The sequence below is a fragment of the Pantherophis guttatus genome, chromosome 2, assembly GCF_059756535.1.
Source record: "Pantherophis guttatus breed Tessera chromosome 2, ASM5975653v1, whole genome shotgun sequence".
Classification (NCBI taxonomy): Eukaryota; Metazoa; Chordata; class Lepidosauria; order Squamata; family Colubridae; genus Pantherophis; species Pantherophis guttatus.
The window spans coordinates 224,438,620-224,459,770 of record NC_142064.1 but is presented as its reverse complement, the minus strand read 5'-3'; the positions used below and the strand labels follow the sequence as shown (position 1 = coordinate 224,459,770).

Here is a 21,151-nt window from a genome sequence, read left to right as displayed (position 1 = left end):
GCATTCTTTGTAGAAGATGACCAAACTTAAATCTGACAGCCATAATATCTGAGTGGAAGATCTGCTTTAGCTCAGCCAGTTCTCCCAAAGAACAGCATTCTGCAGTCTACAAGTCCTCCTAGAGGGGTTCATTTCCCAGTGGCACACTTGTGTGTGTCTGAGCTCTTTGCATGGGTAGTTCTGTTTTCAATGGCAGCTTTGGCCTGGAAAGGGTAGACACCATATGCGTTGCTTCAGAATTATCAGCGGTAGTCCTGAACCTGCCGTGCACATGGAATTAAAAAATAAATCTGCACAGAAACAGCTGCAGTGTGGTTCATACAATCCAGCTTTTATAACACCACAATTTAAAATACATATTTACATTACACATTAACCTGATGCCAAAAAAGTTTGCTTCCAATTAACTGTGCTTAAGATCTCAGCATGCCAAAGTTTCTGAGAGATGCAGCCTTTAATTATTATATTAGGAATCAGGCTAAATAAAGCCCCATTAGCTGCTCACAGCTGATGTATTTTATCAAAATCATATCCTGCTCTTTCTGCAAGAGGGGCAATAAGCTTCTCCCATCTCATGTTCGTTTCCTAAACTGTTCTTTGACGTAAACTAACCTAAGAAATAGTAGACAATTCTATTAGTAGAGTCAACTACTCAGATTCAGAATTTTGTTCTTCCAGTCTCAATTATTCTAACTATAACATCATGTTGGCTTCAGAAATCCAAGAACTTGCAGAACAATGTCATGTGGCTCAAGAATGTATGTGTGTTCACTCTATATGTTCTGCCCAAAGTTTAGCAACTTCTACTGGGTGTGTTCCTCCAGATACTGCCAAGCTTTAGCTCTCCAAAGCTGCAGAATGGCCACCAGAGAAGAATGTTGGGAGGGTATCACAGGAATTATCCACTTCTGTCCCGACATGTTTCACTATCTCACCAATGTAGGATGGAGAAACCTGAAAGTACAATACATTGGCTGACTAATAATTTTTCCATCTCTAACCTGCTGGGTTATGGGAACCTCATTTTAACACCTAACTAGCCCTTTGCTTTACATAATTGTCAAGGACAAGAAATCAGATAAGATCTTGCTTGGCTTGTTTTCCATCGTTTAATTTTTAAGTTATGTGTGGGGGGGACTTTTAATCAATGTAAAGTTTTCACAAATCATAACCAAAGTTGCAAAAAAAAGTACTGACAGGAAGATTCACAAAGGATTCTCTGGGAATTGGAGTGTTGATAAGAATCCAAGCAGAGATTGGAAAAAAGAAATGAGCAGGGGAACAAATGACTACCAGCACCACTGCTTCAAAGACTTGATTGGAGTTTGGGCTGAAGACTAAGACTTGTTATTCCGATGAAGGTAAACTTCTGTTCTTTCCTTCCCTTTCTATGTACCTCTTCCCTTAGCCTCATCACCATTCAATTTCCTGTCATCTTTTCTCTCTCTCCTCTCTTTTTTTGGAATGTGGCTTCTGTTAGTTGATATAAATATACATGTATACATACCTGCAGATAAAATATAGCAGAAGGTAGATATTGCACAGAAGTTTTGTTGACATTTTTTTCTATTCTTGCAATATTTTTAAATTTAGGGTCATCCTCCTTTCAGACAAACATTGTCAACACAACATATTGTCAACTGCTGCTTGGTGTTCAACATAATTACAAAAATAATTGTGGAAACTGGATAAATATAAAAGCACGTTAATCCACTGTTCTCCATCTCACGAACCATTTTGGTCCTCAAAACAGAACACGTCTGCCAGGTTCCAAGTCTTGCAACTAGCTGCCCATCTGCATTTTTTGAACTGAGAAGTTTATGTACAAATTAAGTAAGTACAAATGTGTGAGGGGGTAACTACAAATGTGTAAGTACAAATGTAAGTACAAGTGTGTAAGTACAAAACGTGTGAGGGAACTTTAAGCTTCCTGTCATTTTCCTGCTCTCCTATGAAATATGCAGAACTTGAGGCATATTTGAGGTAAAGGAAATCTGATAACAAGAGCATTAGACATTCATTGTACATCAGTTACTTTTTTTAAACCATGAGCTGCACAATCTCACCACCACATGTGGTTAGTTCTTAGAGCAGTATTGTAGTTAGTTCTTAGAGCGGTATTCCCATAATTGAGGTCTTCTCAAAGGAATATGGCTCCCATAATAGTTTGCTAATATTGCAGACAGGAATGATAGGAATTTAAGTCTAGGTTGGTGAAATATTTTCAAACAACTTCTACGTAACACCACCTGGTTGACTTCATCAATATTTTCAATAACAATGATTCAGTTGTAGAGAAGTTTCCTCTCCTCAGTTATTACCTGGGCCTTATAAAAGTCTTATGGTTTTGCTTGGCTTCTCTTCCTAGCACTTCTTGCACAGATGCTCAGTTCCATCCTGGCATAAAGCCTGCTTTGGTTTTGCCAGAGCATAAAATGCTTCAGCCTGCAGTGAAGGCAGAAGCAAAAGCATGGATTCACTTCACTTCAAAGCTCTGACTCGCAATTTACCAACAGTTTTTAATTGCCTAAGCAGGAGCAAGCCTGGGAAAGCTGGAAGCAATGAGATAACTGAAGAGCTTGTGGAGTCTCGCTGAACCACAGAAAAGGGTGGAGGAAAAAAAAAAAGAAATGTCTGAAAGTTTCCCAAAAGCAACAAAACAAAGGAAGGAAGAGACTGTTTTGCAATAAGCTTTTTAAAAAAAATCCAGGCAGGGATGGGTCAGGAGAATCTAACAATAACTAGCACCCATTAAGAGTGCCAGAGATCTCACTCTAAAGTCCCTGCATTATGACTTCCAGAGGAATGCCAGGGGGAAAGGGCCCAGGCCACCTATATGCTTCTACCCAAAGCCAACCCGTAAGATGTCATGAAATTTAGTGTGACACAATGCCTGAAATGCATGAAAAGGCAGAGAAAAAAGAGGCATAAATTCATATGAGATTGTCAGTTCACACTCCATTCATATTTAAAAGGGACTGGTTCACACATCTTATCCATAACAACTTAATTAGTTTTGGCCTAGCAAGTTGGGTAAAAGCCCGGCTAATTCTGATTTATTCAAAAAATCCTGGCTAAGAAAAGCATTAGTCAGTGATGGGCACACCCAACCGTTGGCTGTAGGAGAAGAACACTCGGTTTACAACAGGAACTCTCCAGATGTCTCTGGGAAGCTCACAAGTGGCAATACCCCTTTTTTCCATTGCTCTCCTACTCAATTAGTAATCAACTGGTTGTGGCAGTAATCTACAGCCATCTTGACTAATAGGTTGGAAAGAGAATTATCCTCTATTAATTTATGTAATCCTCTGTAATTGGCATCTGAAAGTACCATAAATACAATTTATGAAAAATAATTCCATCGAGTGAGTGATGCAATCCTGAGTTCTTTTTCCCAGCTAAATACGTTCTCCTGCAATTTAACCTAAACTCCTTTAAAATGCGCACATCACTGTTACCCTTCACTTTCTAGGGACTATTCTCACGGTGCAATGGTTCTACCCCTTTCAAGGAATGTCAGAGGTTTTTCTTCCCATCTTTTTCTTTGTCCTGAAAGACCAAGTGAGGAAAAGGTTGAATTGTTCTCTGAAGGGATGTCACAGGAAACACTTCAAATCTTCTTCACAGAAAAATGGCAAAACTCTTTATCATTTGACCAGAAGCAGGCATAGAGGGAAACCTGGAAACGGGGATACGGGGATACAATGACGTTAAATCCTTTCGTCACCATTCAGCAATATGCTTGCCTACTTTTCATCAGAGTGTTTAGACTGCCAGTTCAGAAATATAATCTAAGTCAGGAGTCTTCAACCTTGGCAACTTTAAGACTTGTGGACTCAGCTTTGCTGAGGAATTCTGGGAGTTGAAGTCCACAAGTCTTAAAGTTGCCAAGGTTGAAGACTCCTGATCTAAGTTATATATGGCTTGGATGCTTAGGTTGCTTGGAACATAACTTGAGGTAATAAGCAATTAAAGTTTCTAAGCCAACAGGCAAGCCAAGACAATGAAAGGCAGATGTTCCAGAGCCTGTTGTAATGTGTTTGAGTGTTTTGTGTGCTTGGGTGTAACTTTTGATTAAATTATAGAAGCAAAGAATTTTTCAGTCTGAAGAGGCAAACGTGCTCTGGATCTAGTACGAGTACACTTACCATCTTTTCCTGAGCTTGCATAGTAAATGCATAGGGCCAGAAAATAATATGTTTTGAGTTAAGCAAGCATTAAGGAGGCAGCAACAGTGCAACCACATGTCACCAACCTGTTACCAACTCCTTAACACCTTCTGAACTCTATTTCTGTATGGAGTTGTATATTTCTTTCAAGGAACTGCCAGCTGGTAAAACAAGTGTGCCCACACCAAGTCAAAACCTCTTTCCGAGTCAGATCTGAATACTTTGCTCTTTTGCTAATAAGCTATAGGACAGTTTTGAAGACCTGCCACAAATTTTCTGGAAGTGTCAACAATGACTGCTTTCCTTAGTTCTCCCAAAAATCTATTTATGTTTCAATGTAAATTTAAATTCCTCCTTACCGATATGTCATGCAACAGAGAAATGAGCCAAATATTCTTGAATATTCACATGGTTCCAGTAAAGTCACAAAATATCAAAAATAATTTGGAGAAAATATGGTAGGAGTTGTTTGCCCTATCAGTTCAGGCTACTGAGGCAGGGACTATAGTATGCTTGAGAAACAGTTTTATCAACTCTGTTCTCCCCTTCAGTTTGATTGTCTCAAGGGTGCTTATTCAAAAGGCAACTGGACTTTGTTTTTAGCAATAGCAATAGCACTGAGACTTATATACCACTTCACAGTGCTTTACAGCCCTCCCTAAGTGATTTACAGAGTCAGCATATTGACTCCTACAATCTGGGTCCTCATTTTACCCACCTCGGAAGGATGGAAGGCTGAGTCAACCTTGAGCTGGTGAGATTTGAATTGCCAAATTGCAGGCAGCCGGCAGTCAGAAGTAGCCTGCAGTACTGTGCTCTAACGACTGCGCAACTGAGGCTTTTTCCTTGAAGACTTTTCACTTTTCATCCAAGAAGTTTCTTCAGTTCTGACTGAAAATTTCCATAGAGCTTCAGTTTGATTGGTCTTTTTTAAAAAGTTGATCTTTTGCTTTTTGCTTAAAAAATATGTTGACAATCCCATTTTTCTAATTTTACAGAAGCAACATCACTAAAGAGCTTCCAGCAGTGCTTTGAGGATCAGAATGAAAGGAGAAATCTTGTATCTGTCTTTTTTACTTCTAGAAATGAAAATAAAATAGGGAGCAAAATGTAAAGAAATGAAAAATGTACCATTATCACTGGAAGGAGTTTTAGAGAAAGCTCTCTTTCTCTCTTTCTCTTTGTATTATAAGTCGTTACATTTTTATATTACACATTTAATAGCAACAGATTTAATCAACTCAAGTTGCAATCTTGGGCACCATTCCCTGACAATAACTTATTCTGAATGTCACAGGATTCATTTCTGAATAAATACACAAAGAACTGAATTGGAAGTCATGAGCAGGGCAAAAATGCAATGATTCCTTCTCGAGTATAGATGTGCTTTGTCGCTTAAATGTTCAAACTCTTGTGGGATCCATTTCCCAAGAGCCCAGTAAGGCACAGTGAACCTAAGAGTTACAAAAGCTATCTCAAATTCTATGTTTTGTTCCCAGTCTCCAAATGATATGAAAACACATCTCTTCCACCATGGACAACAGCACTGCTTTAGCTAACTCCTAAGAATACATGAATCACTCAAATACTTATCACTTGAAAACACCCATGCAATTAACAAGGCTTTTTTTTTCCCCTCATGGTATAATTATATACATTTTAATGCAATTATCACCCCTGCACTTTTTGCATTAAATGGTAGGGAGTCAAAAGAATAGAGACACTAGATTTTTCTGATCAAAAATTCCTGAAAAAGAATGATAATAGTGCAAAACTCGCTGGTGATGCTGTCTGTAAAAAAAAAAAATTAAAATTAAAAAAAAAGGGGGACGACAAAAAAGAAAAAAGGAGAATAACCCAGGAGGGATGTTATAATAAGTAGACAAAAGGCTTCTCATTTATCTGCTTTCCTTTCTGCTATAAAAGAAAATTAGAGCTTAATCGGGCATCAATAACTCCAACGTTAGCATCAAGGAGTCTGGAAAATAAATCTGAATGAAGAAGAAAGAATAGCCACTGGCCCATTCCCAAGCTTTAGGAAGGTCACTGGCCAGATTAAAAGTTCTCAAGCTTTGGCTGGTAGCAAAGTGCAGTTTGTATGCCCCAACTGGGTTACTGCTTTTTCTCAGCCTCGCTGTTAACTTGGCCAGCTGAGTGGATGTGTGTGAGATAGAAAAGGGCAATTTGGTTCTGACAGCCCTCCAGGGATTTCATCTGGAAGACAAAGCAGGCATTGGCTCTACAGCATCATTTTCAGTTATATTAATGCTTCATTTTAAAATCTTTTAAAGTATCTTTTTTCATTTTAGACTCTTTTAAAATATCTTTTTGGGGGACAGGAGGATTACCAGGGCTAGTCCACTGCTCTTCACAGCACACTGTTCACCAAATGGAAGTCCAATGCCTTGTTTAGCCAAGGGGCATGGAGAAGGACTCCAGTTCTGTTTCATAGTCACTGGAAGACATGGAGAGAAGATGCAGCCTTTCCTCACCTAGTGTCACCCTGGTATATGGCAGTGATGGCTAATCTTTTTGCCATTGCATGCCAGGAAGTGGGGGGGGGAGGTTCGCACGCGTGACCACACCCATAATTCTTTGCACCCCGCCCCACCATGCGCGCACGACCCCACTCCCCCCCCCACTCCTGGCACGCAATGGCCCAGTAGGCCAGTTTTTCTTTCTCACCTGGCTCCAGATCCTCTCTATGCATCTGAGGAAGGCAAAAACAGTCTTCCCCAACCCCTCGGAGGCCCTCCGGAGGCCCTCTGGAGGCCCAAAACAGCCCATTTCCCAACTTCTGGTTGGACAGGAAGTGACTTTTTTTCTGTCCCCAGCCTCCAGAGACTCCTAGAGAGGCTCTGGAGGCTGGGGACAGCAAAAAAGTCACTTCCTGTCCAACCGGAAGTTAGGAAATGGGCCGTATCGGGCCTCCAGAGGGCCTCTGAGAGGGTGGGGAAGGCTGTTTTTGGCATCCCCAGATGCATAGAGAGGATCTGGAGCCAGGTGAGAAAGAAAAATGAGTCTCCCCCCTCCCAGACCCTCCGGAGGCAGGAAACAGCCTATTTCCCTACTTCTGGTGGGCCCAGAAGGCCTGAAAATCAGCTGGTTGGCACGCGCATGTGTGCCAGAGCTGAGCTGGTGTGCCAGGCGACATGGCTCCATGTGTCACCTGTGGCACACGTGCCATAGGTTCGCCATCACGGGTATATGGGATTATATCACACCCCCCCCCAACCAGCCAAGATGGGTTAGCTAGGGATGAAGAAAAATGTAGTCCATACCATTTAGAATAGAATAACAGAGTTGGGAGGGACCTTGGAGGTCTTCTAGTCCAACCCCCTGATTAGGCAGGAAACCCTATAATCATTTCAGACAAATGGTTGTCCAATCTCTTCTTAAAAACTTCTAGTGTTGGAGCATTCACAACTTCTGGAGGCAAGTTGTTCCACTGATTAATTGTTCTCAATTTCAGGAAATTTCTTCTTAGTTCTAAATTGCTTCTCTCCTTGATTAGTTCCCATCCATTGCTTCTTGTCCTACCCTCAGGTGCTTTGGAGAATAGCTTGACTCCCTCTTCTTTCTGGCAACCCCTGAGATATTGGAACATTGTTATCATGTCACCCCAGTCCTTTTCATTTGGAAGGTGCTGTTTTAGCAAAATTTGAACAGATTATCAAGATAGAACAGGAAACACTTAATTTAGATGTCTGCTGCTTTTACACTGCTACAAATCTCCCTTTTGCTCTTCTTAACTCTAGCAAACAGGTCAGCAAAAAAGTACAAGTAGTCCTCGACTTATGACCACAACTGGGAGCAAAATTTCCATTGCTAAAGCAAGGTGGTTGTTAAATCAGTCATGCCTAATTTTAAAACCTTTTCTGCCACAGCTGTTTAGTGAATCACTGGATTGATTGAATCATGCTGTTGATAAACGAGTTTGGCTTTCCCCATTGACTTTGCTTGTCAAAAGCAGCAAAAAGTAATCCCATGATCCCAGGCTCCTGCAACTGTCATAAATGCAATCAGGTGGCCGAGCACCCAAATTCTGATCACGCAAGCGTGAGGATGCTGTGATGGTCATTTGCGCAAGGACCAGAGGTAAGCCATTTTTGTAACTTTGATCGGTCACTAAGTGAACGGTTGTAAGTCAAGGACTACCTGTATCCACTCCACTGTAGATGGCCTGAGATCAGAAAACATGTGTGGGACACTAATGTTCAGAATATAGAAGCAGAGGATGAGGAAACTCTGAGGTCATTAATTCATAATAGGGAAGTTATGGCAGGAACCAAGTGTATATTTATTTAGAAGTAAACTCAACTATACATAGTAAGTTCATTAATGTCCAGGAAAGTGTGCATAGTCTATTCCACTGTAGATGGCCTGAAAAGAACATAAGGTAAGTGCAGGACATAAATGTTCTGAATGTGGAAGTAGAAGATAAGGAAACAGTGTGAGGTCTACTATCTTTGGAGGGTGATAGCTTTGCAGTCTTTGGACCAACAGTCCAGCAGCAGACAGCTCAGCGGTCAAGGCATCCAATACTGAACTTCTGGTGGTCGAGGACCTTTACTTTCCCAGCCACATCTGGTCTATTAATGCAAGGAGAGTGGCAGTCACTCAGGTGACTTGGAAGAACCATTGAGATTCCTGACAGCCTACTGAGTCTGCAATGGTACACAAAGCAGTAAGGACATCATTATCCATGACAACAATGAAGTGACTCCAGATTGCCCACAGAACATTAGCACCTCAACCCAACCATAGCTCCAACAGGCCGGGCATTACAAATGGCAATTGTCTGTTCTGCAACAATAAACCATGGCAGGCACCTTCTATGTTGTTCCATTCCATTTAATGCTGCTTTCACAAAGCTTCTGAAAAATAAGCTCTTAAAACACCAGTGGGGAACCAGGGGCCATGCAGCTGTTGGTAACTACAGCTCCCAGCTGTTCCCAGCCCACCATGGTCAAGTTATTTATGCAATTGATATTCCTCATTTCTTCAAAAGCTCAGGGTGACTTACATGAGGTCTTCATTTTATTCAATCTCTGAGGTAGGGTCTGAAAGAGAGGGATGGTGACTGGCCCATGGCTGAGGAAGGGTCTGAATGTAGGTCTTTTCCAAGACTTTAAATACCATACTGGTTCTCAGCAAAGAGACAATCTAGAATTGTAATTCAGTTAATATCTGGATAGCTGTTTAGTTTTGCAGCTGTAAAACATTCCAAGCTATGAACTTGACCTTATAAAGTTTTAATTATATCATCTGAGTTTGCTGAGCTTCATTCATTAAAAGTGTACAGGGAGAAACATCAAACCCTTTCCTTTAATTTGGACTGAGGTTTAACCTCTAAATTGTAGCCATTTTTTTGTTTTGCAATGAGAAGGGAATGGAAGCATTTTCTTGGGCAGGAACAAAGAGGAAGTTGGACAGGAGCTTTCTCTGAAGCTGTTAATTGATGTAACAAAACATCAAAAGTACAAGCTACTTGTTTTTAGACAAAACTCTTGATGGTTAAATTTTCTGTAGCATCTAGAAGGTGATTAATTGCCCTAGGGTTTGAAGGGTATGGTAATATAGATGACATAAAAAAAAATTTCAGCAAGAGTCAGCCTAGAACAGAAACATCTCTTCCAAAAGTAAAGACTGCTGGCACAAGGAAATGCAGGTAAGGGAGTTACGATATATTATGATCCTTCGCGCAGGCAGCCAGCTTGTTTAGAATGAATTTGGCATTTTATCCACCTATCAAGTCCTTCCCAAAGACTTGGAATAGACCAGAGGTCAGCAACCTGCAGCTCTGGAGTTGCATGTGCTCTTTCACCCCTCTGCTGCGGTTCGTCACTCAAAATATGCGTCACAACCACCAATGTGTGGCACACGATTTATTGAGCTTTTCAACCCCTGGTAGCAGGGGTGAAATGCTACCGGTTTGCACCGGTTCGGGTGAACCGGTAGCAGCGGTGGCATGTGGTTCAGAGAACCAGTAGCGGCAACAGCACGAAGCTCCGCCCACCCGCCTGGACATCTTGGTTTTAACAGGAAGTAACCTGTTTTTGACCCTCTGCACATGCGCAGAAGGCTTTGCAAATGTGCAGAGGGTCCAAAATTGTGTGTGACTAGCATGCACGCGCTTGCACATTTCCAAACCGGTAGGGAAGGTAGATTTCACCCCTGCCTGATAGGCCAACCATGATAAATCCAAGAAAAAAGAAAAGTTTCAGAAGAAAACAGAACATTTAATTCAACTACATATGCTACTTTTGTGACCTCTCAAGAAATAGTTAGGCACAGAAAGGTTTTTGTGGCTCCCAGTGTTTTCTTTTCTGTGGGAAACGGGTCCAAATGGCTCTTTGAGTGTTTAAGGCTGCAGACCCCTGGGATAGGCAGACGATGTTGAATAGTGTTAAAGATACAGATGCATGTAAATTGTTCCAAGTAGTGCTCCAGATGTTTTGGGATTGCACTCAAGGTGCCCATCACTATTGGTACTCTCTTTGCTTTCTTTTGCCATAGTTGTTATAGTTAGTTTTACTCCATTTTATTCTCTGTTCACAACAATGTAAAGTCACAGGCTTTAGTTCTTTAGCTACTGTTGGGGTAATTGGCTGGCCCTAGAAAGGTTGAACAGCTGCTCTTCACAGGGTGAAACTGGACTGACTCCTCTTAGTGGGTCAAAAGATATCCTTTATGAAAAGGGAATTATATATTCTTCAGATGGGCTAAATTTTTTAAATACACCTTCATTTTATAGTATTTGTCATTTCAGGATCCAATCCCAAAAAGGGTCTTGATCAAACTACTCAACAACCACTAATGGTTGTTGAGTAGTTTGATCAAAACCCTTTTTGGGATAAATTGTGCATGTCTGCACACACAACAGCCTGTTATTATTTTACAAGCTGCAGAAATACCATCCGAGGGGTGGCCTTGGGTGTCAGAGACAGGCCACAGTGAAAAAATATCATCCAGAAAGACATTAATAACAAACAGACTCTTCCATATCTTTCCCACACCCATTAACATAGCTGACAACAACCATTGTCTGCTCCTGGATTTATATGAAAGGTCACTTAATTCAGATTAGTAACCTATTACCTTTCTTTTCAGACAAGCTAAGTAGTGGCAATGAAATAACTGCATTCCATTCATTCAAGGTATACACTGCAAAGCTGGAAATGAAGATAAAAATCATGGAGCCAGCACAGGTTGGCAATTAAGATTGTGGACAACTAAGACTTAAGTCCACACTTAATCATGGAAACTCAGTGGGATCCCATCCCTCTCTCTCAGCCCAAACTTTCTCAGTATTTTTTTGTCAGGGGAAGTGGGAACTTTAGGTATGTCTTCCACCTTCAATTACTTATAAAAATGAATAAAATCAGCAAAATTAATTTCTAGCACTAATACTATATCACCAATTGGAACAAATGAAGACCTTTGTATATTTGGGTTCATTTCCAAGCCTCCAAATTCTCTGGACAAGGTGGCCCTGTCAACAGAATCAATAGCCAGGAAAGGAAATAGACCTGAGGACAAAAATATGTTGAAGGCACCATCACCTTCAAATAGTTCCCCACTTAAAGGAGCAAGTGTATTTACGGGCATTGTTTTCCTACAGCAAACAGGATGTGTGAATAACCATTTTAAGGGTCCATGTACGTACAACTGAGAGATACATTTCACACTCTGCACACTGTTCGTTCATCTGGGTAACACAGTCCTGTGACTCCCAGAGTTTCAGAAACAAAATGGCTATGTTGAGTGGCAAACTTCTATAAATACTGAAGGAAAAACTCCCATCAATTATTTTACTGGAAAGAAAGTTATCAGATCTAGAAGGCATCTAACTGGATTTACACACCAAAGTTAACATTTTAAAATACTCCCAAATGAAACAAAGTAAATCTCAGTCTTACCCCACATACATTACATAGTAGTGTAACCATCTCCCGAACACAGCACTCAAAATTACGAAGCATCAGTGCAGTCTCCAGTTGCAAAAAGACTGCCCAGCTTTATTTTTGTGGACCCAGTATGATATATGTGTGATGAATAAACTAATTAATCACACATGAAGTTCATTAATAATAAACTACTACTACTGCAGAATGGAACACATGGCAGCATTCTAGGGAAAGGCATTTTGTTTGCCCCGGAAAAATAACAAGAAGTGAGTAATGTGAAACTGTTGGTGAAGCACGCTGGTAAAGGTAAGCTAGCAAACACGGAATCAAATTAACTGCAGACCAGCAAAAGTAGTTCAACTGAAATCAAATATGCACCTGGGGTGGCCTGAGAACTCGGCACACCTTGATCCAGCCTTTGCTTGCTGCTAATCTCTTGTGCTTACCTGGCCAAGTCTCTTTGCTCATACTATATTCTATCACGACAGCATACAAAATTATGTTGAAATTTTTTCTTCTAGGGCTGGCCAGAACATTTAATTAGTGGTCTTCTTCATTTCATGCACTGTTCAAACTGGCCGCTGCATTCTCATTCCAGACTGGCAACAGGTAAACATTGTCTATCAGATCAGTCACTTGGCTTTAGGGAATGCCCAGGAGCACAAAGCTCACTCTTCCAGTATCTTGCCACCATTTCTTGCTAGCTACAAAGAGCTCATCTCTATGCCCAGCGCCAGGGCCAGCTCAGTTTCTTTGAAGAAAATGTCAAAATGTTCCAAAACACAGAAGTGTAAGAAAACCTATGTTCCTGCACTGTGGATGTTTTACAGGGCCGGCCTAGACAATCAAGTGTTATGCTTTGCTTTACAATTTTAAAGAGATACAAAACCACCTTATGTTATCCTTTCAGATGTGCTGCAAGGATAACTGTATATATACTTTGGGGCAACTAAATTTCACAGCTGCCAGGGTGGTGTAAGCATTTCACAAAGTAATTAATGATGCTGGGCCACTGTGCGCATAATGTTTTACTACAAAAGAGACTGTTAAGGATAGTGATGTAGTTAAAAATAAATTGAGCTGGATGTGACACCCATAACTGTGTCGTGCAAGAGGACTCCCACAGATTTCAGGGAGCCTATGCGATACAGAAAATGGTGGGTCTCCTCCAGTCAAAGGCTTCCATTCAGGTAGAACTCAAAACCTGGGACTAACAAGTGCAGTAGAAGAAGGAGGAGGAGGAGGAGGAGGAGGAGGAGGTGGTTGGTATTGCTTTAATTTGAAATTTCCACATCCTCCAGATACATACAGTTCTTATAGATTTCTGATGCCCATTTTCTTTCTTGCTCCAAATTTTCTTTTCGAAAGGCAGGAGCTGGTTGTTCTGTTGGCAACAATGGAAAAGAAGAAAGGAACACCTGACAGGATAACTTTTGTGCCCTTTTGGCCTGGTTTAACCGCTTAGGCAGTAACCAAACTAAATCCTCAGCTGCATTCCTTGATTTTTATTCAGAGGTTTTTGTTTTTCCTTCCCATCCCCTGCCCTTCCTCAACCTGTTACATTTCTGCTTTTAATGAGACAAAAACCCGAGCCCTGATTTTAAAAGCAAGGTTTGATTTCCAACTGCAGAAATACAATCCAGACAATGAACGGCACAGGTATGGAGAAGGCAAAACAAAACAACCAAGCGTCTCCGCCTTTTAAGGTAAAGGTAAAGGTTCCCCTCGCACGTATGTGCTAGTTGTTCCTGAGTCTAGGGGGTGGTGCTCATCTGTGTTTCAAAGCCGAAGAGCCAGCGCTGTCCAAAGACGTCTCCGTGGTCATGTGGCTGGCAAGACTAAATGCCAAAGGCACACAGAACACTGTTACCTTCCCACCAAAGGTGGTCCCTATTTTTCTATTTGCATTTTTTATGTGCTTTCGAACTGCTAGGTTGGCAGAAGCTGGGAGAAGTAACGGGACCTCACCTCATTACATGGCACTAGGGATTTGAACCGCTGAACTACCAACCTTTCGATCGACAAGATCAGCATCTTAACCACTGAGCTACCACGTCCCTCTCGCCTTTTAGGACCAGCAAAAATGTCACTACAAAAAGATTTTGGACCGTGGCTCACATCAGAGCATTGCCCAACTTTACTTTGCTTTACTTAAGGTAATCCCTCATGACCTACTCCAACAGCAGACAAGGTTTCAGCAGACAGAAGCCAAACTACTAAGACCTATGGGAAAATGGCAGAAAATTAAAGCCCCATTTCTTGGTCCTCTGTCACTAACATCTGATGGCTTGTTTGGCTATGAATTGCACATATCCATCTTAAATCACAAAGAAAGCTTATGCCCTCATTCATTCAAGGGAAACAACATAGTCATGTGTTACAAACGTAACGATAACTCAAAGTAAGCATGCTTTTTAAAAAGAAACAAAAGAAAACAGGATAAACATACAGACATTGTTGAAATGGCAATTTCTGACCAAAAGTCTGAAAGCAATTGAGCGCTTAAAGCACACAGGGAGGAAAAAAAAATGTTTATGTTGGGTTCTTGGTTTTCTCAGAATTTGCTTCTTTTCCTGACGTTCTATCATCAAGCTAGGTCAGCATGCTGGGTGGAGAATTCAGGAAGTAGAAGTTCACACATCTTAAAGTTGTGAAGGTTGAGAAATATGATCAGATGATCTTAGCTTGCCTCCTATCGAAGAATTAACAGGAAGAGGCGCAAACTCAAAGAACACCAAGAATTAAAAAGGTCAGCATTAAACTACATATATCTCCACTATGGCAAAATGCACGGACATACATACAGACTTACAGGCAAACATGCATAGCAATGACAAGAATCTAGACCTCTGTTTGCCGATAACTTGGCAAGGGACTCATATTGTAATTGGTAACGCTCAAGTACCTGAATGGTGATATATCATGATTTAACAGCAAAGCTTTCAGGAACATTTCAAAACCTGAGATATAAGAACAAATTAAGCACTGTAATCAGCAAAGTAATAATTGTATACTATACTTCTTTTCAAGAAAATAATAAAATCAATGGAACTTGTTTTTGTCAATTAGGGAAAATTTGAGTTCTCATCAGCCAAAATCTTAAAATTTACAGTGCCTGACAATATGAACCCAACATTATTTTCAGTGTAGCAAGAGCACAGATGATAATATAGCAAGGAAGATTAGATGATGTGTTGCAAAGTAACTCTTCTTTATTAAGCAGTGTTAAAATCTACTGTGGAAGAATCCTGAAAAATAAACATTTGTATCCAGTTTTTTTTCCCCCAAACAGGTTTGCTTTATACTGATATGCTATACCTAGCCAAACTATATCTAGCCATAGTTTGCTTAACCATGTACTAGTGAATAAACGAACTTTCTAGGTTTACACAACATGTCCAACCATTCACCATGGCTTAAGTACCCCAAGAATTCAGTTCACCACAGCAAACAAGCTACAAAAATCTATGGCACAGATTGGGAAAGGCTAACTAACAATGGTTCTCCAATGTCTTAGGCAAATGTCCTTCCAAATATTCCTATCCCTTGGAAATATCTGAAACTAAAATTAAGACCCCGTGCATAGCATAAATATGGCCTAAAGAACAGCTATATATATCTTCCCCTAAATAACTAGAAATCATGCTATTGCCATTTAATGGAACATTTAGAATCCCCCAAATTAATGATACTAAACATTGAAGATTACTGTGCATATAAATATACAAACAAGAAACAAGAATCCATTGGGGCGTGGAAGAGAGTAAAATGGATATTTTGTCTAGCATCCCTAAAATCCTTACCAGCACATCACATATAAAATATCCAGAAATCCAACTGTGACAGACAAGGGCCACAATCTGGCTATTATTTTATGTAATCTACAACATACACAGCAAACCTCTATTTTCCTAAATAGGCAACTTAAAGAATGGCATCAAGAAAACAAAGATCCAGAACGGGAGGCAATGGATAGCCTATCTAGCATTCCTCCCAATGTCTCTGTTATGCGATCACGTATTTTGGATCCAAACTTTCTTCCCACCCACACAGACTTAAGGTTGTCTCAGCGCTGCTAGCACTGTAATTTACTAATATAAAGCAAGTTGAACTATGCAAACAAAGTCTGAACTAAAAGATTTTTTTTAAGTAAAATAAATGCCTCTTTTCTTTATAGCCGACCGGTACTTTAATTATCTCTGCCACCACATGCAAAGTGGGTTGGGTTTTTTGTTGTTGTTGTTGTTGATTTGGTCTGCTAATTTTGTTTGAGTTCTTCACTCTGCACAATTTGGTCACCGGTATCTCGAAAAGGAGATACTGAGTCATTCAATTTACCCCCCTGAGTACATATAAAAGACGTTGAGATTGTTCAGGAAGCAGTCAGACATTATACTGAGAGAAAGGGTGTTTTCGAACAAATAATCTTTGAGGTAGTCAATAGCTTTTGCTCATCCCATACTTCTCTTTCTCTCCTCCCCTTCCTTTGTAAATCCAGAGGCATAATTTCTATTCTACTAAAGAGGCAATAATCAACTGTTTCCTAATAAATCTTACAGATTCCATCTCAAATGGAAGGAAAAGTGCTTCCTAAAAGGCTTCTTAAATCTAAACTTTTCTTCCCCAAACATCCCTAAAAGGACACCCTTTTTTTTAACACTGAAGATGCTACCCTGCAAACTGCAGGCACAAGCCAGTGGAAAAGGGATTCAGTTTTGCATTTTTCCCTTATCCTTAATTAGATTTATTCTCCTACTAGTAATCACATGTAAATTCTGTTTTTATCCTCCTTATCTTATATCACTACTGTCAGAGCCAGTGAGTGAAGACATCCAAGTCTAGTCCCAAACATGTCTCCTCTAGAACAAACTCTGAGTCCAATGGGACTGATTCTCAAGAATGTATGTACAAAACTACAGGCTAAATCAATATTTATAAACACACTGCCAAGATTATCAAAACATTAAGTGGATAAAAGGGGATGACTAGTAATATACAAGCATGGGAGGAGGAAGGATTTTTCAAATAACCTTAATTACTTGGATTCAGCTTTGCATCTGAATATTCAATGTGCTAGAGACTCACACGGATGCTAGATTCACACGCACTTTCACGCACATGCATACCCAGAGACACAACCAATGACTCTAGGAAAGCTAGTCAAAAAAAAAAAAATGCAAGCAAGCCGCTAATTTTGCTACACGGGATATTAATGGGCTTTTTTTTAAAAAAAAAAATCAAATGCTCTTTGGATTCAGCATAAGGTTCAGGGTAGTTTACAACCTCCCGGTTCTTGTTTATTGTGAAGGCTTATACATATGCATTATGAATAACAGCTACACGCCTACACACACAGTTGCACTCATTCACTGAATAGAGCTCGGATTTCTCATCTATGCAAGGAGGCTTACTCTGGGGTGGCAACACATCAGAGAGCCTTCCCTAATAGCCCCACCATAATCAGCAAGAATTCATGAATGAGCAACCTTCTTAGATGGTGCTAGGTGTATAGGTGTGCATTTTCCAGGCATTATGCAAAGGCTCCAGAAGCCTGCTGCATTCTTGTGGCACAAATCTGTGCACCATGGGTGTGTAGGGTTTGTGTGTGTAACAAGTTGGGACCGGACCGCACCGAAAAGGGTAGGACTACCGCCCTCAGCAAACTCCTTGGTGCAGTAACCATCAAGGAAGCCCCCACCTAGTTGCCAAGGGAGGCACAGGGAAAGCCATGGGACTTGCTGTTGGCTGGAGAGTATGGCTCCTGCCGGTTGTTAAGGAAGCTGACCAGCAGAAAGCCAAAAGCAGCTTCCCTCCCGGAAAGCAACGGAGGGAAGCAGTTTTCCCCCGTTGGGAGAACAGTAAGTGGGACATCATTCACGGGTCCCACATCGGGATACCGTCTATTCTGGCGGGAGCCCCTCTTTCCAACTTCAGCGGGAGGGAGGGAAAAGGGGAGGGGGGCTTCCATTAAGGAGAGGGGGTCATCCAGGGCTTTCCGTAGTCTCTCTCTCTCTCTCTCCCGATGAAGTTCCTAAACTCCAGGGACGGGGCGAGGCAGGATGGAGAACTGGTCCCAAATTGGACCAGGGGAGGGAGGGGGGAGGGGAACGGGCAAACGGAGGTCTTTGAAGACTGCAGTGAATTGCGGCCGCTGCTCTTTCCGGGATGCCTTCCCCATCTGCACGATTTTGGCCGGGTGTCTTTGCCTGTTATCGTCTCTTTTTCTTCCCTCTCCCCCCCCCATTCACATTCACACACACACACACACACACACACACACACAGGGGAAAAAATCTCGGCAGCTAAACTTTTCACCTCTCCCCGAGATGGCCATCACCGGTGGAAATGACACGACAATCTTCGGCGGATTCGTTCTGCCCACGAGAAAGGGAAGGGGGGGGAGTTGAGTCACTTTCGCACTGCGAAGCGACTCCAGACCTCGCCCCCGCCCCCCGCCGCCCCTCCGCTCGCTCTTGGTCAGTTCTACGAAGACCGCGTCTTCCCAAAGCCAGCTTCTCCCTTTTAAAAGCCTCCGGGCTAAAGAGCCGGGCGCCATCCGGCTCGCAGAAAAGCCTCCTGCGAAAAGCCACACCGGTCCTCCTTTCCTTTCTCCTCCTCCTCCTCCAACCTCCCCCCCCCCCGTGCCTCCAGCCCCAACAACTTCACAGCAGAGCAAGCCGCAAGCAGGCGCAGCCAATTCCCCCCCCCCCCGGGGGAAAAATCATTTACAAGCGCACGGCAAATGCAGAAATGAGCGGAGCGGTGGTGGGAGAGGGGGGGGCAACCGGAGTGCCACGCTGCATATCCCCCCACAGCCGCGCACTCACCTCGCTATCTCTTGTCCTAGCTCAGGCTCTGCTGCAGTTCCTCCCTCCCCACCTACCCCCCCACCCCACGCGCACACACACACACGCACACACCTTCGGCGAGGTCCTGCCTACCTTTTCTCCCTTCCGAGGCTCGGCGTTACCAGGGAGGAGTCCTCGCCTAACGTACACGCGTTTCGCCCCGAGCGACACCCAGGCGACAAACGTTAAGGCACCGGCAGCCCCTTCTCAGGAGAAAGCGAGCCTTCTCTTTCCCCGCAACGTCCGCGCCGCTTTCCCTTCCGCCGCCGCGCTTAGCCGTGACAACCCCACGCGGTATTCCGTTCCAGGCTTTTCCATTTCGCGTCTTTTTCCCTCTCGCCGCCGCGAACTACTATGCTACACACGCCCTTTTTGTCCATTCCAAAGGCTGCCGGTTTCCTCTTCGGGCACTTTTTAATTGCAAACGCTCCACACGTCTCATTGTCAACTCTTCCCGCACCGAGCCAGCCAGTCTGCCCGCCTGCCTGCCACGTTTTTCAGGCAAGCAACTGAGAGCCAGTTTCTTCTCCCCCCTCCCTCCCCCCCCCACGAAGCCCGATTTTGTTTCCCCCGCGAATCTTTTGTCAATCAGGCAAAACGCCCCTTTCTCCCTCGCCACCCATCCCATTCCCATTCCACGCCGGTGTGAGAGTGTGTGTGTGTGTGTGTGTGTGTCACGCGCTCTCCCTAATTTACGATCTTCCCCAAAACACCCGCATCACAAACACACACACACACATACACACACACACACCAAATAGCAGCAGTTGTAGCGGCGGCGATTCCCACCCAGCCAAAGAATCTCGCAAACTCCGCTTAAGCCTCCCGCAGGCAAGAGAGCCGTAAATAAATAAAATAAAATAAACCACGGAAGCGGTCTCGCCGCGTGCAAGGCTTTCCTTCCCTTCCCCCCCCCCAGCCCCCCCCCCAAGCGAAGAAAGCCTCGCAATCCCCCGGCTGCGCGTGCCTCGCTCTCTCACCCTAGCCCTGGCTAAATGAGTCGCCCCCCTCCTAACGGGGCGCAACTATTAGGGAGCCGAGCTGGGGGGGGGGGAGAAATACATTGCGATGCGCTTCCCGCACTACCCCACCCCGCTACACAAAATTGTACGCACGCCTACACTCACCTCCACCCACCCCCCCCTTGACAAATATTTAAAAAAATCCGGAATCCTCGGAAGAGCTTAAAGAGGAAAGTTCGAGGGGGTGACTGACTTACAGTTTGCATCGGCGCTCGGTTCGAACGAGCCAGCCCTCATCCTCATCATTACATTCCACGCCAAGCAGCCCCCCGCTGCAACTCGGGGCTCGGAGCCTCCTTGGCCGTGTTGTTGCTGCCGCTGCCGCTGCCTCTGCCGCTGCCCAGCATGAAGGGAATGGTAGGGAATGGAATGCAGCGCGGGGTTCCAATGGAACTCCAGCCTCGCTCTGACTTCCCGGGGAGGCAGACTGAGACACACATTCAAAGGGCTGCTAAGCTAGGCAGGTCTTCTCGCTTTCGCCTCTAGGGGGCGTTCAGATCTGCCCGTATCCGCGCACGAGAGGAGGAGAGGAGAGAATGAAGAACGGGAGAAGGGAGGCCCCCAGATGCCACGAGAGGCTGGCGCCTTCTTAAAAGGGCAACGCCACCAACCCTAGCCCTTAAAAGGGTCATGCTCGCCTAGGTAAAAGAAGAACCGGAGAGGCGAGGGCAGGGCGAAGGTGGGGGGGGGGAAGGGTGGAGAATTCCGAACAAGCGCAGATCGCAATTTAGGACTGTCCCGTCGCTCCTTAAGGAAGAAGAAGTGGGACCGCGAACCAGAATCCCAGAGGAAAGAAAGAAATCCCCCTGAATTTCATGCGTAGAACTTTTGAGGCAAGGCTGGGTCGAGAAAGCGGCCAAAGAAAAGGCGATTGCAATTTATTTTTGGTTTAAAAAAAAAAATAAAAAAACAAGTGCGGCATAAAGCTGAGACCTGAATGCTCAAAAAAAAAAAAAACCACCCCAAAGCTTTTTTCGCTCAATACGGAACTGATTTTAAAAATGGTTCACTTCTGTGTTTTATTCCACATTAATAAGATGCTCGGAGTGATGTATTCCCTTGAAAAGACGCTTGGAGCAGGAATTACATGTATTTAATTTTATTTATTTATTTCTAAGATTTATTAGCGGGTTGGTATCTAATAGCTCTCAGTGTGGCATATAATAAAAACAGAAATAAAATCCGGAATAGATATAAATCAA

At 43.0% G+C, this 21,151-nt stretch overlaps 1 protein-coding gene across 5 annotated transcripts in view; it reads right to left on the bottom strand.

The window, feature by feature from the left end:
* PLXNA1 (plexin A1) overlaps nucleotides 1-20,493 on the bottom strand; it is a 395,502-nt gene extending 375,009 nt beyond the window's left edge. For 4 of the 5 annotated variants that reach the window (XM_060688304.2, XM_060688308.2, XM_060688309.2 and 1 more), the window contains exon 1: nucleotides 20,147-20,493. The gene's annotated coding sequence lies outside the window, so the exon portion shown is untranslated. Of the gene's footprint in view, nucleotides 1-19,020; nucleotides 19,575-20,146 lie in introns of those variants that run through there. The other variant, XM_060688305.2, reaches the window with a different exon arrangement.
* Between the last annotated feature and the right edge of the window lie 658 nt (nucleotides 20,494-21,151).